Source organism: Poecilia mexicana, unplaced genomic scaffold (genome assembly GCF_051168715.1).
Source record: "Poecilia mexicana isolate PSO_F unplaced genomic scaffold, ASM5116871v1 scaffold_15, whole genome shotgun sequence".
In the NCBI taxonomy this organism is placed as follows: Eukaryota; Metazoa; Chordata; class Actinopteri; order Cyprinodontiformes; family Poeciliidae; genus Poecilia; species Poecilia mexicana.
The window spans coordinates 15642038-15668128 of record NW_028263384.1 but is presented as its reverse complement, the minus strand read 5'-3'; the positions used below and the strand labels follow the sequence as shown (position 1 = coordinate 15668128).

At 42.2% G+C, this 26091-nt stretch overlaps 1 protein-coding gene across 4 annotated transcripts in view; it reads left to right on the top strand.

Moving 5' to 3' along the window:
• zmiz1a (zinc finger, MIZ-type containing 1a) overlaps window positions 1-26091 on the top strand; it is a 122310-nt gene that overhangs the window by 35710 nt on the left and 60509 nt on the right. For 3 of the 4 annotated variants that reach the window (XM_088013510.1, XM_088013513.1, XM_014987269.2), the window contains one exon: window positions 9655-9731. The exons of the other annotated variant lie outside the window; for it this stretch is intronic. The gene's annotated coding sequence lies outside the window, so the exon portion shown is untranslated. The remainder of the gene's footprint in view (window positions 1-9654; window positions 9732-26091) is intronic. 4 annotated transcript variants of the gene reach the window in all.

Genomic DNA, 26091 nt, shown 5'->3' with positions numbered 1-26091 from the left:
TCACCTTCCTCAGACGTGCCATTGTTTTCAGACTTGGTGCCATGTTGAAAAGCTCACACCTGCAGTATCTTTTTTTTTTTTTTTTTTTACAAGAGACGAAGAGGCAACCCGTCTGAATACTCCTCCGTCTGTGACAATGTTTGTGTATATGTTCTTTCTCACAGCTTGAGTTTCTCTGCTTGAAATGCAATACCTGCAGATGTGCCTTGTAAACTGCAGCCGCCAGCTTCTACAGCATTTAGGGGGGACCATTGAAGCAAAGCCATTAAAGCAGCTCTCTCTTCACAGAGTGCAGATTTTGGTGCATGGGTGCGCCTGACTGATCAGGGGATTTTTTTTTCTATTGTTTCAGTACCTTATATTTTCAGGTGAATGTTTATAAACTGCACTTTTTACATCCATCACAACGTGAGCAGGTTTGTCATAATCGCATGTTGTAAAACATGGATGTCAGAGTCTCCTGACAACCTGTTGACACAGTACAGATTTATGCACACAGATGCACATGCAAACACAGTCTGTGCACAAGTTTTAGACCTGGCAGTTTTATAGCAGGAGTTTCTTATTGCTGTGGATCTTCCAAAGTCAGATACCAGTGAATGAGTTATTCCGCTCTCTGACCCTCCTAATTGGGAACGGCTGTTCCTGAGAACGAAACGGCTAAACAGCCGGAGAAATTGAGAACAGACTCTCCTGAAAGGAAAGTAAGAGATGAATAAACAAATGAAGGCAGCAAAGATGTTGATTAGCTGCAGGATGGCTCGTCTGTTCAAATGTCGGGGTCACGACACTGAAACTCAGTCCACACTCTCTCCAGCCATAAGATAAACCATGTTCGGCGCTGTCTCGTAAATGTAGGAGTGGGAAAATCAATACAACGGGAAGAAGAATGACTAAAACTGTGTTCGGTGTTGAGAGAAGAGTTAAAATAAGAAATAGAAAAATCAAACGCGAAGAGGTGCAGTACGCTCTGTGACAGCTGCATGCATGTCTTGCTGGGTGACGGTCTGTCCGTCTGTCAGAACAGATATTTCTGTCTGTTTAGTGCTGCCTTACAGGCTGCCAGAGACTCTCCTCGTGTCATCGCTGGGTGCCTGCTGTCACTGGCTAAAAAGGAGAGAGGGAGTTCAGGGTGTGTGTGTGTGTGTGTGTGTGTGTTTGAGTGAGAGTGACATAGAAAGAAACTCAAGCAGCTGTCTTGAAAGCTCTTCCCCTCTGTCAGTACATCTAGAATCTGCTTTCCCCCTGATATCTGCTCAGTGCTGTTTTACTCAGCTGTTTAGTCAAAAGATGGAGTGTTTCTGCTGAAAAAATAGCACTTTTGGGGGAATCAGGATGTTGCACAGCTTACTGGTTAAGATTTAATGGTAATTAACTTGACAAGAAAGAAAGTTGCTTACAACCTGATTTTCTTTTGTTAAGCTTTTAACCAAAGACGACTGCAGAGCAGAAAGTGGGCCCTGGCCATCGCCCTTAATCTGCATGATATATTAAGATGTGTTTTTCTTCTGGTTTCTATGGGGACTTTTCCCATACTGATGTGTTTTATAACGACTTCAGTTAGCAAGATTTCCTGCAAGACTCTAATATTTAAAAGCTTAAGTTCATTCAGTTCAATCAAGGTGATTTGTCATTTAAATATAAATTAGTATGGTGTTTATAAAAGACATATAAAAATGGGGAGCTTTATTCTCTACTTTAACCTGAGACATAATGTTAATGTGGATCTCCACATTTCACTGGGGCTATATTGTTTTTTTTTGGTGATGTGCCTTATCAGACTGTAACTTGTTCTCCCACAAAACGACAGAGGTTTTCTTTGAAGGAAAAAATCTTCCGTCTTTCAAACCTACTTCGTTGTCTAGATATACGGACAATGTACGGATAGTATTTATATGTCCAATTATACACAATATTCTACAGCTTCTTTGTAAGATCCTATTTTGGAAAAAAGTCTCTATTTATCTTGGTCTTTGATTTTTTTTTTTATTGCATCACAATAACATTATAGCAGGAGTCTATAGAATATTTATATCCACTAATTAGAATTCTGTAAAATACTGTAAAAAAAAAAAAAAAAAAAAACGTCAAAGGAAACTTAATTTGAAAACAGAGAATCTGCCACAGTTCAATCAGCTGCTGGTTGTTTAACAAGTAGCAGCTGATAACCACAATTCATCGCCCTCAAACATTAGATCCTTTCATCCCAGGACTCTCACACCCACCCCCTTCCCACTCTCTGATAACAACAGGGGCTGGTGTAATGACAATCCTTGTTAGGTATGGCAGGAACGAAACAACCTGCTGAGCACATTTGAGTCAAGGAATACTTATCTTCAACTCTGGCCTCAAGCAGCGCCCTGATAATGACTAAACTTCATCTTGGTGTCACCTAACAGGCTGATTGGCACTGGACAGCCAAGCAAAATCTGCAATTACATGGCACTACATCAGTATTTACCACAAATTGATATAAATATGTGTAATATAGGTGTCCTGTAAAGGACGGTGCTGATCTCCAGATTCTCTCTGGCTGCATCTTTCTTAGCAGCCACTGGTGGTGTGTTTGTGCTTTGCTGGATCTTTGCCTTTTGCGAAGTGCTTTGTCTTGTTCAGTCTTAAAACAGTCACGGTAATGCAGCATTTACACCAAAAAAAAAAAAAAGAGACTTCATAAATTGTGCAAAATGTAGCGCTAGAAGCCTTTTGTTGTAGAAGCGGCTCAGCCCCTGTATGCACTTCCTGTCTGGAAACTTCTTTTTCCCATGTTTTTTCTCAGATTTTTACTGATATGTTCAAACTTTCAACTATGTGTTGGAGATTCTGAAATAGGCTGTACGTTTGACTTCCACGAAGAGTTTAGAAGTAGGATTTTTCTCCACAAACATGTAGTAGCCGTACTAAAAAGATATTGCAGATTTATGTAGGAGGTGCAATCGACATGAAGTTTTTGACGAAAATAGCAAGTCGTTTTTAATTTCCTGGGTCAATGGAACAAGCGCGTAGGTAGCAAAGTGAGACTGCAAAGCTAAAAATCCATCTGTGTTAAGAGTTGGGCTGAAATACTTCCAAAAATGCGTCTCTTCATCGCTTACCATCTTTACCTCCACAGACAACCAAATTTTTCTGTCTCTCCTACTTGTAGGTTTGGATATCTTACTAAATATGGCGTATATTTGCCTTAAGTGCAGATCGTTAAGTCTTTGAATTTTTTTTTAGTCATCAGTGGAGAATGCTGTCGTCTGATTACAAGCACGTGTTTTTCGCTTGTATGGATGTCCGCGGAGTGAGGTAATGGAATATGAAAAGAGAAAAGCGCGGTACTGGGCTGCGCCGTGGTGGAGTTGGGTACAGTGAAGGTTCTTTTGGACTCGACGTATGTTTTTTCTGGCGTCCCGGTTTTGTTGAGGTTGGGTGAATGTGTGCGACGCAGTGTTGGGATGAATTTGTAGCAGAGTCCCCAAGTACATGCAGCTTCGTGTGACTCACCATTTCTGAAACATCTCGACTTCTGCTGACCTTTTCTTGAACTCTTTCGCCAAATTCTGGCAAGAAGTCAGTAAATCTAAGATGTGAAGTCGCCGAGTTCTTCCCAGGCTAATTTCTTAGCAGTGACGTTGATAGTAATTTTGCAGCCTCCTTGACAACATTAGTCCAGCTTCAGTTTCTGCTCTGTCAGTGTTGGCTCTTCTAGTTCCCCGATAGCCCTGTAACTACACCCCGGTGTTTATGTCCTTTAAGGTTAACACGGTTATCTCCGTGCGTAACTGGAGCTCCGAGCCTACACAGGCACTTGGCATGCATGCCCGTCGCGAGTGATCTTGCAGCTGCAGGACCGACCCCGCTGCCCGTGTTTCGCTCCAGAAAGAGCTGCAGGGACTTGCCAGTATTTTCATTCCCTTTGGAGGTATTTCCGCACATCAACAAAGCCCAGCCTGCGTGATGAAACAAAGAGGAAGCAGCTTTTGTGTGAGGAGAGCAGCCAGTTTCTCAGTACGTGTGTGTGTGTGTGTGTGTGTGTGTGTGTGTGTGTGTGTGTGTGCGTGTGTGTGTGTGTGTGTGTGTGTGTGTGTGTGTGTGTGTGTGCACTACTGATCCCAGCTAACAGTTTGTTACATGCAAATATACTCTTGAGCTGGCAATTCAGGTTGCTCCGGGCTCTTGTTTGCTCACAAGCCAAATGTACCATGAGAACAAGCCTACTCTGTGTCCCATTCACAAAACAAAGTTGCCTCCTGTTTGCCTCTAATTAACAGGTATAATGCCTACCTTGTTGTGTTGGTTAGTGATTTTTACAGGCCTTGTTAACCACTGGCTGTTCCCAGTCTTTGGTTCCTCATAAACCACTGCCAAAAAGGAAATATGTGCTGTAGCCTGGATCCCAATTCTCCAGGGAATCTCTTACTGTAGGGGGTGTGGGGGAGGATGAATTGAACTTCTGATAGTAAAAAAAAAAAAAAATTAATGTCCTTTTTAGAGTTCATTCCAGCCAACATAAACATGTGCTCTTTGCTCTCACGACTGCAGGAACTAAAGAGTTTACATAAACTGCCTTGCAAGACGATTCACTCCTCTTCAAGACGTTCAAATTTTTCATGTTAAAGTCACAAATATTCCAGCCGGTGGATGTGCAAAGCTGGCACTCCAAAACAAAATGCAGAGCAAACCATTGAATCCAGAAGTCACAGTGGAGTTCAGATATCCGTCATCGGTCTGTCATTCTTAGTAGTAATAAATCTGTTCTTTTCCTGGTCTTCATGATGTCCTTTAGGTGACTCCTAAAGGCATTTATTTAGTTGTACTGGTTGTATTTGAATCAGAGGGGATGGGGGGTCGAATACAAATAGTGAACATAAATATGAGTTCTGTTTTAAAAACCTTTGAAAAACCTTCCTCACAAAATCCCCCATATTGCCCTACATTTGTTCAGCTGTAACGCGATGAAATGTGGAAAGTTTGAAGTCCGTGTATGCTTTTGCAAGGCATAGTATATAAAATCTGTTTATTACAGTTAATTTTTTTTAATATGTTGTCAAAGGATTTATATCCCCCATTCTGAGCCATTTTTTTTTTTTTCATTAGTTGAGGGTTTTCAAGGATAAATCCAAGGTTTGAGGCTCTTAAGGAACATCAGTTTTGATGTCTTTAGTTGAGGTCATAGCACAACGGCCGAGAATTGCAAATGTTTTCTTTTGTGTGTGTGTGTGTGTGTGTGTGTGTGTGTGTGTGTGTGTGTGTGTGTGCGCAAAATGAAAAAAAAAAAAAAGCAGCAGCTCCGTTGTGTGAGAAGCAGATATTTCTCTCCAGGGCTTGTCCACTAGAGTCAGCGTCCTGTGGGGTTGACAGCCAAGGCCCTGGTGACACACGCTTATGCCCATAAACAGGGATTTGGTCCTCTGGAGAAAATAACCTTGATAATTACTGGGTGCATATGGACCTGCCCACAGTGAGAGGGGGGAGGAGGGCTGACTGAGAAGCTAAGGAGAGAGAGAGAGAGAGAGAGCGAGCCACATCCGCTGGTGCATTCCTGCATGCTGTGTCATAGTGGTGCCGAGTTTCCCTTCAGTTTGCACGGAGATTTCCACAAGGCGGAGAGCGCGCAGAGGCACTGATGCAGCGCCTGAGGCCGTGGACTCCTGCATTTAAAGTTTAACAAGGCACAAGTCATTCGTATGCTCTCCACAGAAACAGAACGAGCGTACGTAAGAGAGCTGGCAGACGATGGTGAAAAACTGGTGCCGTATGGAGGGTGGGATACATGGGCTGGTGACCTAACTGTGGAGACACTTATATACTTAGACTGTCCTCTCCTAGTCTCTTTCGCTTGCATCATGTGGTGGAACTGATTTGGCACCGGCGCAGCAGCCAGAGCTGCATGTCTGTTTCTGGCTGGCCGCCCGCCCGTCTGCTTGCCTGTCATTCTGCTGGTTAAAGAGGCCTTGTTGAACCGCTGCGCCGTGCCCGCCTGCTGCAGGGCCATTCATGCCTGTGAGGCCAGAAACAGCCAAGTCTTGTCATCCGGCGCTAGCTAGCTCACACCAATTGACTCCTCCAGGGGCAGTTTGCTTGCTAAGCACACCGACTCAAAGCAACTCAATAATCCATTTTTTTTAAAAAAAAGTTTCGATTACATTTCGGAGGACGCTCACGGCCCACACCCTCCGTCCCGACACGTGTGCGTCTCCCGGATTGAGCGCGCGGCGCGATAGACTGATCCTTTCCCAGAGGAGTTGTATAACACCGGCACAAAACAAAGCAGATCCCTCGAGCTGCGTCGAAGGCTGCAGATTTCAGCTACAGTTTGTCACTCAGATAGAGTTCTCCCTCTGCTTGTCTGGTTAATGGCAGCTCATTCTGTCACAGTTGACCTGAGCCTCCGTGAACTGTTCTGTGTCCTTTTCTCAGTCCCTTTGTGACACACATCACGAGGACAGGCACAAGGGCCGTGGCTTCATTTTGCGCTCCCCTACTTTTACCTCCTCCTCTCATGCTCTCATTCCCAACTCCTCCATCTTCCCTTCTTGTCCTTCCCTTTCTGTCTTGGCCTTCTGTCCCCCTCCCTCGCTCCTCGCTTCGGCGTCTGCATTCTTAACATCCTCCTGCTATGATTAGCTATAGTGTTTGTTTCCCCCCCTCAGCCAGTGTAATTTCTAGATCCTCCTGTGTCCTTGGAAAGCTCGTCTAATAAGCTCAGACACACTGATGTCTCCATGCACCACGGGCCTTATTCTCCAGCGTCATCGAGCATGTAAACAAAGGCGGAGAGAAAAAAAAAAAGGAAAGGAAAAAACCACATGCGGTGGCTCTTCCTAGCGTGCTAATAGACCTGGCCTACCAACCCCACCGAGGGCAGCACCAACAACACTAGATTGCGAACGGTGACCTTCCGCGTGCCAATCACAACAAATCTGCTTCCTGATTCGAATATGGGGAGGAAAACGGTGTAAATTGAAAGCAGAAATCCCCCCGGTGCGAGACGAGATGAGCCTCGGAATAAATTATTCAGATGGCAGTCTCTCTCTCTCTCTCTCTCCCTCTTTCTCTCTCTCTCTTGAATGATTCTCGCCTTCTGCTACATTTAATGGCATCTGCGATGACGCCCATTGGAGATTAATCCAGATGCGAGACGTTTGTGTTTGCGTGCTCACATTTTGCGCTCGCGGCCCCTTCGCCCCTCTTCTCATGCATCCCGTCGTGTCGTGTGATGGGGAAACAGAGCCGCAACAGGGGAATTTATCTCTTCTCCAGAGAGGCTTGTAAATAAACAAGTAGTGAATCAATGGCTCCATTTGCTTTGTTTTTTGTTTTTTTTCTTCTTTCTTATAATTCTGCCTTTTCTCTTTAGGCGGTGTGACAGCATTTTTTATTTTTTTTTCTGAGGCGCTGTAGATTTTCTTAGGCGCTCAGCAGCCGTATTTTCTCTCGGTGAGAGTGAGAAAACATGCCTGGCTGGCTTCGTGTTTCATTACAGAGGATCAGTAAATTACCGTGTATGTAAGTGTGTGTGTGTGTGTGTGTGTGTGTGTGTGTGTGTGTGTGTGTTTTCCCTTTTCTTTTATATCACCCACTGCAGCTCATTTAGCACCATGATGGAGCCTTTGTATGAATGGGGAAATAATACCAGCATTGGAAATTGTGCTTTAGAACTTCTCAGTCAAACAAAGACACAGTAGAAATTACTTGGCTCAGATGAATACAAGAACACACAGTCGGTCCTGTGGTTAATGCATTTCAGTCTTGGTGAGCATTATTGATTTACTGCAGAAGGATGACCCTTCCTTAGATAAGTGCCTACAATATTTTACTGTTTGGAATATTTTTCTCAAGCATGTATTCATTATTTTTAAACTGAGCAGAACCTTTTTTTTTCTTTTTTTTTTTCTATAAGCCATTTTCCTCAGAGGCCCAACAGACCATCGTGTTCACCTTGTTTTTGCCATAAACATGTGAATTTTTTGAGTTTTGTTTCTTATTTGTCCTCGTTTTTGTTTCTATTTTAATCCTCTGAGCTTCACGTCTGTTGCCTTTAGTGGCAATAATTAGCTGGTTCCAGAAAATATAAAGGGTGTTACCTGTATTAGTTAGGGTTCAGTGACTGACACCAGCAGTGAATAATGATTTGAGAGGAGTGTTTCTGTTTCTTCACACATACAGGTAGCCTCCCAGTGTGTAAACCCTGATTAGGAGCATCCTGAGTCATTCAGCTAATGTCGCTTTCAGTTATATTTGTGGCGCGCCATAGGTGCCACGATGCAATGAAATAAATCAACATACGCTTGTTGTATGCAACGTAGCTAAAATTAAACCACGAATAAATAAAACTTATTTTATTTTATTTTTTTGTGGATCTGTAATTAGATTATCGGAATAATTTTTTCCTACACAAAAACATTTTTACCCATGAATCAGGAATAAAATATATTTATATATATATATTTTTTACCTTTTTCTCGTAATTTTTCTGATTAAATCTAATTGATAAAGTGTATATCATCTCAAAATGTTATTGCTCAGTCATTTCCAATAAAATCACAGTAAAAATTAAGCCACAGTAAAAAGAAGGATGTGCCTAAAACAGAATAATCTCAGCTCTACTATTACTTCTTTATTTCTTTTGTTTTATTGGCTCTTAAGCTTCAGTGCACCATGAAATGATGTATACTGGGAATGTGCCTCCTCACATTGACCTTAATGTCTGATCAGTTTCAAGTGAAGTCATCTTCAGACCAATTATATATTGCTATTGCTAATATGATAATGACAAGACTGAAAATTAGAATGCAAAGGGAAAGAAAACAATTTGTTTTGTTAAAAGTATCCGGGTTTTTTTTATAATCTGGCGAGTACTACTTCTCTCAGGCTTGAGGGTTAAGTAATCATTTAATGATTTATCTGTTCATCAAACTGTGGCAGTCTTCAACTTCCAAGCCTCCCACTACACAGCGTCATACCGACTAGAGGTTTGCCATCCTTTCTTTCTCCCTACTCAAGCACCGTCCTCTGTTCCCATAACCAAGTGTGAAATTGCAGCATCAGATTGTATTTAGTTAATTACACTCACATGACTAATTTAATTTGATTCAGATATGGGGAAAATCGTGGATACGCTTTTAGCTTGCAAACTGGTGTTAATAGTAATTAAATGTTGGGTAATGTTTAGTTTTAATTCGTTTTTTTTTTTTTTTTTTTTTTTCATCTGTTCACATGCTCAAAAACTGTCATCAAGTTTAAAACATATAGGCTTAGGTGAGCTAAGGATGCAGCTCTGTGAAGTATGCAGTGGTGTGTTAATGGGTCCCGTAAGAAAATCTACACATCCGTGTTACAAAATAGCTAGAAGCAAAAGAAAAGAATATTCGCTCCTTGATTAGAGCCTGGAGAGTTCAAAGACGGCTGCTTCTGCAAGGAATCGTCTCGTGTTTATCGTTTAGGTATTTTATGTTCAACACCTGACAGAACTGTGGATACATACTCTCTTTAGCTCCCCAGTTTTCTGCCTCCAATTTGTCAGATGAACAGCAGGGTGCTGCTGTATTATCACATCCTAATAAATGACACCAGCTATCCCATGTATTCCTATTACTTAAAAACCACATTTTGCATCGCAACACTCGCTAACCAAATTTGTTGCATTGTGTTTTGTTTTGGTTTCAGACTCGCTCTGTGATTGATGAAGTTTAAGAAGCAGATTTGGCCTAACAGCAAACACAGGAGCCTCCTCATTCGAATCGGTAAGACTCCTGATTCGCCCCTTCCATCTTTCTCCGAGTTCCTCAGTGTGAGCTGTGATGTCGATGTGACCGCTTGGTCGCAAATGCAAGATGAGAAGCAGTAGTTTCAATTTAGACTTTTGTTGTGTCACGCTTGCCTCTTTAAACAAGCAGTAGGTTTTTTCCTGGGAAAACATTGTTCACATTGTTCAGGTCTTACAGTAAAGCAGAGGAGAGTGTGAAAACAGGCTTTCTGATGAGCAAAAGAACAGAAAGAGTTTTATCTGAATATCCAGTCATTTGCAAAGAAAAGCATTTGTTTCTGCACCAACCATTGTGCAACCAATGACAATTTTCATGATATTATACTGCTGAAATAGACAACTTACACCTGTCACTTGGACAGTTTCAGTTTCTGAGAATAGCAAACAGCTCTTACTGCTGATGTGTTTTTTTGCGGCTTATGTCTATAGAAAGACCCCGATCTTATGCAGTGACTTGCACAAACATTGAGTCCCCTTAAGCTACTTCACTGTTTGTCACATTACAACCACAAACGTCTGTCCATTTAATGGGCATTTTGTGTGACAACCTAAACACAAAGCAGTGCTTAATTGTGATTGCCGTTTTTTGCTTGAATAAAATCTAGTGCCTTGTTAGTACATCTAGCACGCTTGTGTGTTGATTGGTCTCAGGATAATTACAGCTCTGTGATGACCTCAGAGGTTTTTTAGAGAACAGTTGTGAACAAACATCATGAGTCAGACAGATCGGGGAGGTTTAAAACAGGGTTGGGTTGTAAAACAAGCTTTGAACGATACACTAACTTATTATTGAAATATCAGTGTGTGCAACATCACAGCTTCTGTGGATCGCATTGGTGCAATCGAATTTCAGATGGAAAAGATTGAAACTCTGCTTTCTAATAATCTATTTGGTCACCTAGGCAGACTCTTGCTGTCCTTTTTGCAGACAGCTGATATAGATCCTCCTCATCCTTATCAGAAGGCTCAGGGTGAGTGATGGAGACATTGTAATGGCAGAAAAGAATGAGACTACTGAGGAAAATGAGGGTCACTGATGCAAAATTCAACATTCTTATAAAATTTTTAGCTTTGTCTAAAATTGCACAACTGCAAGCTGACCTAGACTTACCAAGTCATCTACCTAAGCTGGCAGTAAAGGAGAGGTTTAATCAGAGAAACAACCAAGAGGTTCGTGGCAGCTCTGGAGAAGCTGCAGAGATCAACACCTCAGGTTGGAGAACAGAGGAGCTGATATGTGCAATGCACAAATTCTCCTTATATAGTAGTAAAAATATTGCTGAAGGAAAGCTGTTCAGTTTGCACCAAACAATGTAGGGCACACGCAAACTTGTGGATGGAAGGTTTTTGTTCAGACAAGACCTAAACTGAACGTTTTGACTTGCTGGGAAGCAGAATGAAGCTAAATACGAGGTTCTCTAGTAAGAAAACCTTTTAAGTTCACCGTCCAGCAGCACATAAACTCTAATCAAATCAATCAGAGCTGCAGTAAAATGGCTTGAATTAAAGTGTGCATTAGAATGGCCTGGTCAAAGTGAAGAAGTACACCAAGAATCTGTGGCATGACTTGAACATTGGTGTTCACAGAGTATCACCCAATTTGACTGCTTTTATTCTATTTTGCAAAGAAAAAAATGGAAGATGTGATTGCAGCAAAAGGTGGTTGCAAGTACTCGCTAACAGGGGCTGAGTAAAAATTGACTTCACACCTTTCGCATGCGAATTCGAAAACCACATGTTGTTTTTTTATCTTTCCACTTCACAAGCATGCACTGATTTGTAGTGGTGTGTCACATAAAATGCTAATAAAACACCTTGAGGTTTGTGGTTTTAACATTACCAAATGCAAAAAAAATAAAAGAGATTCAAAGGGTATATGAATACTTTTGCACCGAAAGCTGCAATGAGCCGAGCAGCACTGAGCCAATGTGTACTTCCATCGATCTGCCTTCGTCAACAATATTATTTGAAAGAAGGACAAATTTTCATTTTGATTTCATCAGCAAGCAATATTTGCTTCGTGCTCCACAATCTGCAGGATCAATTTCATGCAAAAACATGCATGAATATTGTGTTCAATTAGCCTTTGCACAGCATGAGTGTTATGCATTTGCCTATCCCTTGGACTCCATAAATTCTAAGTGTCTATTTAAACCCATGGCAGTCATCATCGCAGTGTCGAAAACCTTTGACCACCATGATGGATGATGTAATTGGGTTGAATGAGGCTGCAAGGAAACAACAGACAGCAGACCAAAGGATCCCATATTATTGCTCAGACCCGTTAAAAGAAAAGGAGATCTAATCTCGTCGCCTTTGTCGGGGATGTTGTGCAAAATGTCGACGGTGTAGTTTGTGTACATGTGAAACGGCATCAGAGCGCTGGAAGGTGAATAATTTTTGGTGGCATCTGCACATTTTGCAGTATGCTAATGAGCAAAGCTGCAAAAGCCAGATTGCCAGGAGAGAGAAGGGGAGATGGAGAGGAAAGAAAAACAGGGAGGGAGCCGCGTGGAGGAGAGAGAAACAGACGGAGGCTGGTGTAAATTATGGATGCAACCTGCGATTTCCAAGAGGGAAAGAAAGGCAGAGAGAAACCTCCAGTCATGCATATCAGATTATGCATTTACCACATTTTCTTATCATGGTCCATGAGCAAAACTCGAATGCAATCTGGGCTCTTTGTGAATGCGTGCGTGTCGGTGTATGAGACAGAGAGGGAGAGCACTTACATATTCATCCATGTCAAGTTTCGTGGAGTTGTGTTGTGCCGTCAAGCGTTCTCTAAACTTCATACAATGTGTTCACTTTTATCACTCTTAGACTGTCGTTTTTTAAAATATATGTATACTTAATATCTGTGTAAGATTTATGCATCTTACAATAGAGATGCACAAATCAACCAACAAGAGATCAGCATTGGTTCTTGATTGGTCAAAAACAGAAAAATCTGATTTTTTTCCCTCCTTTTCATTAAGTACATCTAACTGAAAACTAGTTTTCGGTCATATGGGGACATAAACTCGCATAACTCTCTTGATTTCTTAATTTTATTAAGACATTTTTTGCTCTTTTATGGTGCTATCACTCTTTGGAAAACAGAGGAAATGGTCAGAATTGGGGAAACTCAGAAATCGACCTGATTGGTGCATTTCTCTACTCCATTTCATTCACAGAGAAGCAAATCCATTCTGCTCCAGGCTGTTTCACTTAGTCTGTGTTCTCAAATCACAGAGGGTACGCCTGACATTTTTAATGACACAAAAAGCTGAGTCGTGCGTTGTTTTAAAAAACAAAAAAAGAAACAAACTCGAATCTCATTATGTGACTTGCTGGGGCATTTTAGTTAAGTGAAGTTAAGTAAAAGTGAGCATTTGTTCAGCGCTACCACATCCCAGCCGTGTGCGCCAGTCCCCTGAGCATGGTATGTGTGTTTGTGTGAATAATGGATCCATTCTTGAGTCGTGTCTGTGACTTGGGCCTGAGCAGTGGTGTGGTTTCCCCCACCAGAGGTTGGAGGTGCAGGGACGGGAGGGGCTGCTGGTCTGGAAATAGCTCTGCCTGAGCTGAGAGCACCTTAGGTGGGCCTCTGTCTCAGCTTCGTCTCCCTTCGACGCACTTGCACGACAAAAGTACAATTCTGCTCGCGAGCGCTCCGCACATTATGAGCACGTTTTCCCTACTGTGGCTTAACAGAACTCCAGTCAGCTTTGCTGTCTCTGTGATCTCCTCAAACATGACGGGAGGCTTCTAAAAATGCCGCGGCTTCTAAGAACTGAACAAGAGTCATATTGCACTTTAAAGCCAGACAGAAAATATGAAGCTGCCTTGGATCTCGCTGTCATGTAAATGTGTGTTAATGTGCAAAGTAGGTCATTTATGTGGAGCAGGGACAGCCGCGTTGTACTCGTCTTCAACGGAAAATAGTTTGCACGCAGTCACATAGCAGGATTTGGCAAACGCAGCGAGGGATTTATGTTTACCTCCCCCCATTTTTGTTTATGTGTCACGCTAAAACATCAACATAGAAGGGGACTAGGAGGGGACATGGGCGGGGAGTCGAGGGGGCACTGAAGGTGAAAATCGCTGTGGTCAGTCCAGGGACAGCATCAGTAACCACAACCAGAGATAGAAGCAGAAAAATCTGACTAAATCAGATTACCAAACAAAGAGTAAAGAGGATTAATTCTGATCTGTCTCTCTGCCTCCCCACCTCCCCCCAATCTGCAATCTATAAAATCCTCTCAGACAATTTTCTGATTTACTTTGTGTTTCTTTTCCTTTGCATGTTTCTGAAGGTGAAACTCTTTCAGCTTGCTAGTAAAACTTGCTCTTTTGTTTTGACTAAAGACATCTAGAAATCTGGACCAGAAAAAACCCCAACAAAAAAACCCAAATAATCTTCTTAAGTCATGAACCGAGGAATTGACTGATGGCTGTAATCTGACATTTTTCAGCCTGATCTGGCCTAACTGGAGAGAGGCCAGTCAGAAACTCAACATTCCTGATCAGTAAAGACCAGCGAATTCAGCATAGCTAAACACTAGCAGCAGCAGCAGCAGCACTCCTCATTGTTGTAGTTGTGACTGCAGGTGGACTCTAGGTTAGACATTTGGAAATGTTGGGAGCTTCTTGAGAGAGGAAAGGTTTTCTAGGTAATACAGATGGAAGCTGCTGCTCTGACACGCCTTGCCACTCTCATCTTAAATAGAAGATGCTAAAGACTGTTTAAAATGTCAGATGTGCAACTCTGCTGGTTTTAATTTTTACATAAATTATCTACAGAAGGGAGGCTAGTACACGGTATCTTAATTAGGGCTGTACAACGCCCAGGAAAATGTGTAATTGCAATCCTGTATCACAATTTTGTAAATGTTGATTAAGATTAACCCATATTGTTGTGGCTCTTATTTTTACTTTGTGTTTGTCACAATGTCCTGCATCTCTTTATTGTCACAGTCACTATGACTATATATTTGCTGTGGGCATGGCAAAAAAGTATATTGTTACTTTGCATAATCAGCATCTTTAGTATAGCCCTTACGGAGAATCATCTAAAATCTGTGTCCATGGTTTAAAGCTTCCCAAAAGCTGTCAACACATGTCAGATCACAGCATCTCTAGTGTTCAGATACCATTTCACAGGGTGCAACACAGACCTGACCTGCGATTAGGCCTCACACAGCGTCATAATTACATGTTCTGCCAGACACACTCCATGTTGGCTATACGGCCTGCGTTCGGACGGGCATCTGTGTCTCCGCTGCTGTCAATTAAACGATCATAGCAAGGTTCGGTGGCATACGTCCAATTAACGGAAAGCACAATACACGGAAGGGAATAATTACACCTTGTCCCAGGCTTTCGGAGATCAAATGCTTTGCTGCATTTCTTTGAAATAATCTCAGGAGAGGCTGTCGATTTACAGGGAATCAGTGACTGCACGGCAGGTTCTTGGAGTTAAAAAAAAAGGAAGCTAGATTAATTTGGTTAACATTTTATAAGGCTTACAAAGGCAAAGGGTCTTTGAGGCTTTTCATATTATTTGTTCTTAGCTAACGTTGCACACCAGAGCTGAGCTGCGGCAACTCTGCAGTTCTCCAGTGCAACTCTGAGGGAAAAGGCACTTGGCTTTTGAAAAGCCCCGTTCAGGTACGCTTTTCCTTTTTTCCTTATTGCCGCCATTTAATTCAAAGGAGCTCGTGCGCGCGCGCACTCAGATGTATGGCCCTGCCGAGTGCTTGTAGCTGCTAAAAGATTTGTATTAATACCCTCTCTGGTACTCTTTGATCTAAACTGATTCATTTTGAGCGTCTCGCCTACACACAAACACCTCAGAAGCGCGATACAGCATCGCTCCTGACAGCTTGACAAACTGACGTTCCCACTCTCAATCACTCCCGCTCCTGCCCTCTTGCTCTCCCCGACAGAACGGTATATTGTAACCAACAAGACTGTAATCAGCGCAAAAACCCTAATCAAATCATCGCTCCAACAAGCAAGCCCCGGCTGCCGTGCTTCCAAGAAAGGCATCTCAGATCAAGAGTTTACTGTAAGCAGCCGCTGCCGCGTGAAATGTCAAGAGAACGAGGATTGCTTTCAAAAAAAAAAAAAAAAAAAAAAAAAATGTCACTGACAGAATAATAGCAGTAGTAGCAGAATGTCTCGTGTTATGTTTGTATCTCGTGTCAGCAGGTGTGATATGTAACCGTGTGTGCCTCCTTATAAAAGAAGCTACACAGAAAATCAACAATCTGTGGACTAAAACTGGTGTGCGCTAGGCAGTGTGCGCAAGCCATCCAGTTAGCTAATAAAGTGTGTCTTTTGGATCTGCTCAAACAAATGCACATCTCCAAACCTCCTCATTATTGGCAGCCGGATTCCTGCCTGGGCATTGGGACAACTTTTTGTCAGTGCGTGTCTCTCTGTGTTCGTCTGTAGCCGTGCATGCATGCGTGTGTGTGTGTTTGAGTGGCCCATGCCTGGTTTCAGCGGCTCATTCCAAGATTTGGTTAACCGAGTTGGCTCGCCCTATCACATAGCCGCAGAGTGTGCAGTTGCTTCAGCCTCTGTTTCATTTAGTGGCACCCACGCTCTTATCCTCCTGCCACGAAAACACACACAGGACTCCTATGCTTTTTATCTGCTGCAACAAACACAAGCACATCTGAGTTCTCGTGCACGCACACAGCCGAATGAGAGAGTGACAGAGTTAGAGGGTGAGAAAGAGGGAAAAAAAATAAGAAAGTACCAATTAGGCTCCTGAGACAGATCTGCCAACAGACATCAGAGGGTTGGAGGCGGAGAGTGTTGTGTGCATTTGTCTGTGTGTGCATGTTAGATAAGGGGAGAGGAGGGGGGGTGGGGGGGTTAGGGGGCATTTCACCACAGCCACTGTGTCAAACTTTATGTTTTTTAGGGGTTTTGTACTTTCATAACCTGCTGAGGAGGCTGGCAATTATTAAGAGCTTGTTGCCTTTCATATTTATCTGTTGACAGTTTTGTGCTCAGTCGCTGAAGTACAAGTGGGCTGTATGTTGATTTTTTTTTTTTTTTTACCTCGTATGACATCGCGTCACTCACACACACACACACACACACACAGATTCATCTATAAGAAGAACCTGATTTCTAGGTAATCCCTTGGTTTCATTGGGAAACGCGCCATGTGATGAACTAGCGATCTGTCCTGGGTTGACTCTGGCAACATGGACCACTGAATTAAGTAGGTGCAGTAGACGGATGATTTAATTTTGCGCCAAATAGGGTTATCATTATGTTGTGGGAACTTGCTTTTTTATATGTGCACTGAATCATTTGAATCTTAAATACTTCTACTCCAATCAGGCAAAATATTATTACCACCTACCTAATAGTGTGTTGGTCTGAATCTTGCTCCCAAAGCTGCACTGACCCTTTCAGGTATGGACACCACACCCCTGAAGTTGGGCTGTGGTATCTGTGGTGCAAGTTGTGAAACGGAGCCTCTGTGGACTTATTTGTCCCACAGATGCTTGCTGGATTTCATTGTTGGGGAATTTGGATCTTTTTTTTTTTTTTTTTTTTTTTTCCTTCCTGAAACCATTATTGAACCAGGCCAGAGTCACGTGAGTCAATGAAAGGGTGTACATGGTCTCAGAATATTTCAGTAGGGGATACATGTAAACTTTTAGGCACCCAAAACGTTCTCACTCCATTTTTCTCATTGTGGATCCAGGTGTGATGAAGTTCCTCAGGTAAGCGACACACAACCACCTGGCCAGCCCAGCCCACTTTTTTCCACTTTAATGGTGGACAGGGGTCAACATGGCCACTTGATGCTGCTGCACATGCAACAGACCGTGATTTGCTCTGTTCTAACACCTTTCTATTAGAATCACCATTAACTTCAGCACATTTAGAGTCCAGTAAATCATCTGAGCAGACTGCACAGCAAGCCTTCTCTTCTCATTATGCTTCAATGAGCATCTGATCCATCACAACTTGGCGTGCACAAGTTTGCACCTACGTTTACTTTTGCCCAAATTTCCTGCTTCTAACACATCGACTTTGAGGACAAAATGGTTACCCACCTACGAACATGATAGGAGAAAATTAGTGGCATTCCTTTTACCTGTTAATGAACCCAGTGTGATGTCAGAAAAGTACATTTAAAAGTGAACAATAAACCAGATTAAAGCTTGTAACCGAAGCTGGTGTCTCATAACTCATTGACGATATTCTCCTCCATTGCTCATCAAACATGTCCGTTGCACATCATTCCCTACGGTTAAATAATCTTTGTTCTTTCCAGTGGGGGCAATGAAACCACTGATGGATGTCAACAGTTACATCTGCCTTTAATATTCATGCTTGAATCTCAGTGCATCCTGACTAATTTCACACTCATTCCAGCAGCTGTCCTGCGTTGACTTTGACGGGCTCCTTAACATGCGTCTTAATTTCAAGTGTTTGCGTTGCGCTTATGCTGCTAAAACTGACCGACAACCCAGTTTTTAAAGGTACCGTCAGCTTCAAGGTTTCCACTTTAAATCCTGAAGGAAAGGTCTGTTTTGTGTTGAGGCTTTCCAAGTCAGCAACCAGTAGCTCAGTCCTAATCCAAACAGTCTTAGGGATAGAAAATACTCCCGCTTCACTGCCAAATGAAGCCTCCTCTTCTGCTCTGCGTTCATGCTGCGAGACAAAAGGCTAGTTTGGCCAAATCAGGACTGACATCATTGGCAACAGCTGCGGGCTGCATGCACAGTGTGCCTGTGCATGTGTGTTACTGTCGCCGTGTGTTTATGTCTGTGTGGGTTTGTGTTTTTGTGTCTGTCAAGACGAGGTGACCTGATTGCTCAGCTGAGCAGTGAGGAAGGACCCAGCCTCATGTTGTCAGAGCCGCGCTATTGGAAAACACAAGAAACGGGCCACAGCACTCCTCGCTCGGTGGCCCCTCCCATCTCCTGTCACTGTCTGTGGGGTTTTTGTTTATGTCTGATGGTCTCCCACTACACCCCCACCATGCCCACACTCACATATTCACTCTGTGGGATGAGTGGAAAATGGCAGCGCTTGGTTTAAAAAATTCAAAAACACTGCACTGCACTGCGATGCCAACTTCCAGTTTCCAGCCAGAGCATCTTTTTATCTTTACTATTGCGAATATAGAACTAGTTACAACTAGATACCTATAAGGCAATGTTTCTGTGTGGACTGGGCACATTGTTATGTTTGACAAATCCAACGGCTTTATGCACAATGTATTTATAGTTAACCGACTGCAGAGTCTGGCAGTAACAGACTGTAATAAAGCAGGTCTCGCTCAGATTACATCGTCTTCCAAGGTTGCGGTTTTGGCATGTCATGGTAACAGATTATTACTACATGATCACCTCAAGGGAGCATATTACGGCTTGTTAAAAAAAAAAAGAATCAAAGTTGATAAATTATATAGATACAAATATGTAAATACGTTACAATATAAAATAGGTTTAGTCTCCTTCAGTAAGACAGTGCTTAGCATGAATGTCTGTGTTTTGCAACTAGAAATATTTCTAAACAGACAAATTTGATTTTCTTGTGAATGAATAAAAAGTAAATTCTTCAGCCAGCTGAGCAGCAAGGTGCAGCAACACATAGGAAATATTGCAGTACCTCTACATTTTTCAGCCTCTTTTACAAAACAGTTTCATTCGAAAACCACCGTAAGCAGAATTATCAACTGAGGCGACTTTATCCAGTATCTGCACATATGAGTGTTCAAAGAAGCTAGCTGGAGTGAGGGATTTGTTGTTTCTCAGACACACATCCAGTGTGTGTTAATGGCAAGAAGTCATTTGTGTTCATTGCACCAGAATTGTCTGTCAATGATGCAATACAACACCGCTGTGAAGACAGCTAACTCTTAAAGAAGTTCACCGTTTTGACTCAGAGCCACAACAGCAATGGGTTGACTTCAACCCCACTTTGAAGCCTAAGCCCTTTTGGAAAACTCACAAAGACAAGAAAAGGGCGTCTAAGTTGCAACCCGAATCTTAGGAAAACCTTTAAAACTGCAGAAATGTATTGCCAGATAAGCTCTGACAATTTTTCAAGCCTTGCTGTGGCGGCTTAACACTCTGATAAAGGTAAGTGATACAGGCAAATGCTGGCTTGCAATTGCATGCTTAACCAGCTTTCAAGAAAACAGATTTTGGTCAGTCTGATCGTGATTCTGTTGAACTCTCTGGCAGCACAGAGCAGCTTCAGTTGTGAGAATCAGTAAAAGGTGTGTGGTCTCATTACCCCCTCGCCCCCTCAGAGCATGAACACATAAAATGCTTTTTCAACACACACACACACACACCCACACACCTACACACACACACACACACACACACACACACACACACACACACACACACACACACACTCATATCAGCAGAAATGGCCCCCGACCTCATGGGGCTTCACCTCAGTCACCATGTGAGCAACTGTGTGTTTGAGCGTGAGCCCCAATAACCTTAGTAGAGCTAAACCACCCCTGCTGCTCTGTCTTATTACTCCCCACAACCTGCCTGTTTTGTCCAGAGGAAAGGATAAATAAAAGGATGGATTTCAAGCAGACCAGGAGGGGGGGAACAAGGCTGAAGGGAGAAATGCAAGGGTTAGGCAGAAGGAAGGACACAGGGAGAATAAGGAGAGAGTGAAGCACAGTATGGTGGGGGGCCGAGCAGGAGTATTGACGTTGTGCAGATAAGTGAAGGATTAGTGGATCTACAATGAGCCTGGAGCTGCTGCTCCCCCATTCAGCTCATGCTGAAGTGGCTGCTCTTAATTAACTGGTAAAATTAAAAAGACATGCTTGCATACAAGCACACACAAGGACAGGCCGTTTATAATGTAGCTCAACTCTGTTTATACAAATAAAGTACAGCCAGCCGGAAGTTTTAACACCTTAATTAGTACCGAGTAATATTAACATGTAATAATAATTCGTACATATTCCTACTGTCAGTAGATCCCAGAAAAACCTGTGGAACAGAAATGTATATATATTTTTTGCATAATATTGCTCCTTTTTTTGTATTAAATGTGAATCGCTGACAGTAATAACAATAAAGTCTGTAATAGCAGGGTTGCATCTGCTGTTATTTTAAACAGCAGATGTGTTTTGGTAAGAGCTGAAGACACCAGGATGCAAATGATTAGAAATTAGATCAGAGGAACAGCGCAAGTTTGGCGGTTTGGAGTGAAGTTAGAGAGGCAACGCTGAGATGGTTCAGAAATGTTCTGAGAGACGACGGATACGTAGTACGGAGGATGTCGGAGCTGCCAGACTGGAGGAAAAGAGGAAGAGCCCAAAGAAGACTGATGGACACAACTGGAGCGCTTGGAGATGGTTGGTGTAACAGGTGAAGAGGATAGAGGTGAAAGCGGAGATGGTTGGTGTAACAGGTGAAGAGGATAGAGGTGAAAGCATCTGAAAGAAGAAGTTATAAAACTTTTAATAACACATGGTTTCCACATGATCTTGAAAAAGTTTCAGTATTTTCCAAGGAAATCTGAGTTTGGAGAACGTGTATTTCCAGAGTTGTTATATTTTTAATTCCTTCCTTCCTTTGTTCATAAAACACATAGTGACATTTTCTTTTCTATGAAAGCTGAAGGAACTGCAGTGAATAACCAATGAATCAAGATAATTATTGATTCCTTTTGCAATTATATTCTACGAAAAAAAGTTGAAATGGGAAGTGACAGAATCTTGCAGAGATGAACTAAAAGCACAAGCAATTGTTCCAGTTTCATTTGTTTTGAGCTTTGCTTGTTAATTACCAGACTTTACTTCTTGGAAAACATGCTTTCTGCTTCTTTTCTTTCTTTTTTTTCTCCAATTCTTCTCAGAAACATCCTTTCTTCTGTGAAACACACATACAATAGATACATTCACACCTTCTTCAAGTGAGATCTCCTTCTGCGCACAAGGACAGTGATTCACGAGACTTGTCTGAGCGCAGATTATGTGAAATATTACAAAAATCTCTCGAGTAAAAGGTTGAGCTGTTATTTTTATTGATATGTTTTGCGTTATCAGATGGCCGGGTGTTGTTGATTGTGGGTTTTATGTATGGAGCTGAGTCCACATTCCCTCGCGGGGCTCAGGTGTCTGTTTTTGTGTCTAAGAGGAAACCCAGGAGATCAGATTTCAGCGTGGCTCTCCCGCCTTGCTCCTTTGGCCTCAGAGGTTAAAGTTTATTCTGCTCAGGCACGGAGGAACGGACTGCTTTAGAAGCACAGACACATTGGTTCATCTGAATTATTTCTTTTACTCTTAGGTCTGCGTGTGGGGAAATGTTTTGATGCGTGTGCAACTTTTTCTTGGCTTGTTTTGTAAAATTCTTAGTCTACCTAAGTCCTACAATAACACATTTTGAATATTTCTGTTTTCCCAACCTATATTCCCCACCTTTTCTCTTTCTTGACCGTCCAAACATAGGAGCCGACAAAGTTCCTGAGCCTGCTTTCCTAATTTCCTTTGTGTGTATCCTTTACATGCGCATGTTTCTGGACTCCTGTGTGTGCTTGTTCGTTGTCCTCTCTCTCAGACTTGCTCTCGGCTAATAGCTTAAAATGTCACAACAGTTTAATTTCACAAGAGCAAGCTGGTTTGAAGAAATGCCTCAGTGAGCTCTGCGTTGTTTTACTTAATTTTTTGACATTTTTCGTCCGATGTGCTCATTAAAATGTATTGTTTGGATGCTGTGTAATCGACGATGAATAATGGCATTTTATGTGCGGATATAGAAATACAATTAACTCATGGAATAAATAACACAGAACCATCTATTATATCTGTTTTTATGATCACTGTGCCTGTAAGAGTCACAAAATTGGCATACGAACAGATTAAGAAGAGAGATTCGTTGGTCGGCCTTTTCTATGCTTATTCAAATGTTCGGTTTTTGTTTTGAGGATTTAGATTTTGACCAATCTGGATTCTAAGGACTAAAACACAGAATAAGAAAAGTGCTGCAGATGCTAGACTACCAGTAGAGTAATGATTTGAAACATCTTGCTGCTTAGAAGAGTTAGGAAGAATCACATAGCTGGGAATCAGCTGTCTCTGATCTGGTTCTGTCACCAACTGGTTCCTGTTGTGTAACCTTATTTCTGCAGTTGCACCAAAAAAAGCTAAATTCCAGTATATTTTCTATATGCAGTCACAAACAACAGTAGTGCAGAAAAAAAAGAAGTATTGTGCTGTGAGTGCAGGCACTTTGCTTATTCGGATTGAAAAAGTGAGAAATTGAAGAAAAGATTGAATTTCACTCCAGAAAAGTGAGAGTTGCCAACTGTGGTATATTATTACCCTGATCTATGGGTGACAGTAGACTAATACCAACAAAACTGATGATAGAAAATGGAAAAACTGAGCAGCATAAGAAAAAAACCCCCAGCAAAATACAGCTGACAACCAATAAAAAACAGTTTTTAGGTTGAACAGTTAATTTCTTGCTAGACCTTTTTGGGTTAAAATAGGTTTGCTTCTTTTTAAGAAAAAAAAAAAAACTAGCTGTAAGAGTCAAACTGCAACACAGGGCTTTAAAAGCTGCAGTTCACAAAGCAGTTACTGAGCTCACTGTGGCAATCCATCACTGCGCTCTGGCATGCAAGTATGAGCACACAGATTTGGCTTAATGGCAGCATATGAGTCAGTACTTAAGGAACTGTAATTATGATTGCTAGTAACACCCAACATTAATGCAGCACCCTCACTGATACCTAGTAATCCCTGTAACTATTAATTACCTGGCTAATGGTTACCAAAAATATCACCACGTGCAAAATAATTATGAGTAATTCTTATTTTTGATATAATAGCTAGTAGGTTCTAGAGCTGCCGCGCTAATGTTCACTAGCACACAAACAGGGAAGAGTGTTAATATCTTGGACAATACATTACAAACTTCATTGTTGTCTCTATTTTTAAGTTTGAGTGAAGTTTAAATGACAGTGAAGGGGTTCTTAGCACTTTCTGTGCTTGCTAATGACACCGTTTTTGTATTTTCACAAACATCTTCCTTGTTTTGGGCCTAATTTTACAGTTGAGATGACCTGCTTTTGTTACAAGATCTTGAAACTCTGGGACAGATGGGCAGCAGGATAATAGGATGATGCAGTTTGATATTCAAGGACATTCCACAATAATGTTCTTTGAAGAATACGGATAAAATGGAGGCTTAGATGGACACCGACATTTTGGTTTGGAGGGCATGACTCAGAACTGTGCTCTTTAACATGTAAATGGGAATATTGGCTGAGCTAAGTACATGCAAACAGAACATACATTTACATGTATGTCAAAAATTCAAATAGTAGTGCTGATGTGTTATCGTTCATGCCACCAAACTTTTGATTTTAATAGTTTTCCATACATACTAAATTTGTTTTCAGCTGCGTCTATCCAAATGGACTACTTTGCTTATTATTTTTGCACTTAGCTTCTTGTCAAAACTTTCTTTTCCTGTTTCTGTCAAGATATGGTTTTGCGCTGACATGTTGACAGCTTTGTTTTTCTCTTTTCTTTCATCACATAAGAAGGACTTGATGAAAAGTTTGAGCAGGCAGGAGTTCGAACTCTTTACTCTTTAGATCAGTAAAGATTTGATTTCTGTCATATTTTTGATGTGCTGATATTCAAATGGGCAGGAATTAAAAAAAACAAAAAAAACAAACGGCATATTTTTTTTCCCCCATGTCATTAAACATTAACATGAATTGAAGTGCCAATTTTGTCACTGTGCCCCTCTGATGGCCACTTTGTCCTGGTGAGGCTGTTCATTTCTGATCAAAGCTGCCCTGCTTTGGCTTCAAATCAAATCCAGCCACACAGAGAATAGCTTTCCAAATGTTTTTTTTTCTCCCTTTTTTTTTTTTTTCCTTCCAGTTCAGATTTTCAGCTTTTACTATTCAACAGGAAATTCATTTAGCGGCTGCTGTCGCCGTGCCCTCGCTGTTGTGTGTATGTGGTCTGCGGTGCCTTGGTTGATGAGGGAGGTCCGTGCTGCCCTCCGGCATGGTGCCATGGAAATCAGCATTTGATTTGCTGGCTACTTGATAAAGGATTTAATGCTGCAACATGCCCCCCCCCACCTTATTGCAGTTAAAAAAATTATCCTCATTCAATCCCCTTTGTTCATCCAGCTTCCATCCAAGCTCTTTATGTTTTTCAAAGTGGTGGTATTTGCCTCTGTTTGTACATGTTCTGCATCTGTTTGGGAACGCGTTGGCAGGTAATAAGGTCGGCGTGATTACCTGGTGGCCCTTATGTCCACTTGTTGCTGACTGTTGATGTTTGTCAGTGCTAGTATGCATTGTCCGGAGCGGTGTATTACCACTCCAGCTCTCCCTGCCCTCGGTGTATGTATCGACCAGACTCTGGACCGGAGAAAAGCCTGGCCAGCACACAAAATCAATGGCCGCTGCCCCCACTCCAACGGCCTCCTGTTATCTGCAATGAATACAAAGCGCATACTGTGGTGCAAAAACACACTTTTTTTTTTTTTTTTTTGTCTCCTTACTTGCTCACCACAGTGGTAGGGGTCCCATAAAAAGCCATAGGATATCGCGGCTAAATTACCAGTCAGTTTTGTTTTACTGGAAGAAAGATGGCTCTCATCTTTCTTCCTAGTTAGGCGTCTTCGGTTGCCTAACTAGCCTTAAGTGAGAGGCACACAGCTGCACCGCCGCACTGGACGATAAAGTTTATTATTTTTTCCTGGTATATAAATCGTCTTCTGTGAGCAAATCAAACAGGGCAGCCAAAACTGTGATTGAAACATCATTTGTCTTCCATTGTGTTGAGTAGTATTAGCAAAGTTGCCTGCAAGTGTTTAGCCAATCGGGGTAGAGCGTGTCATTCCACGGGGATAAGATCAAGCCTATTTTCACCAGCATGCACATGTTCCTGCCTCTGTCTCTCTGCTTCCCCCCCCCCGCCCCCCCCAAACTGTCCTAAACTCTGTCTTTCTCGCTCTCTGTGTCCCCTGCAGGGATTATAGGTGGCGATGGGAGGAGGGAGGAGGGGTGGTGGCAGATTAGCGCCGGCCATCCAGCGGGTCCGTCTGTCTGCTGTCAGAAAATAGAATTCATTTGTGTGATCCAGATGCTTATGCTGAGCTCTGCCCGTGTGTTTTTGTGCGGAGTTGTTGCTCAGTCGGAGGAGAGGATTGGCTGTCTGGCCGAAGGGGGGCGGGGATGTGCGGTGGCGGAGGCGCGGGGAAAGCTCACATCCGCTGCGGAGCTTTTGTACTCACATCAAAGAGAGCAGCCACAACCTGATGACAGCATGCTCTGTTTAACCACCCTGACACGGT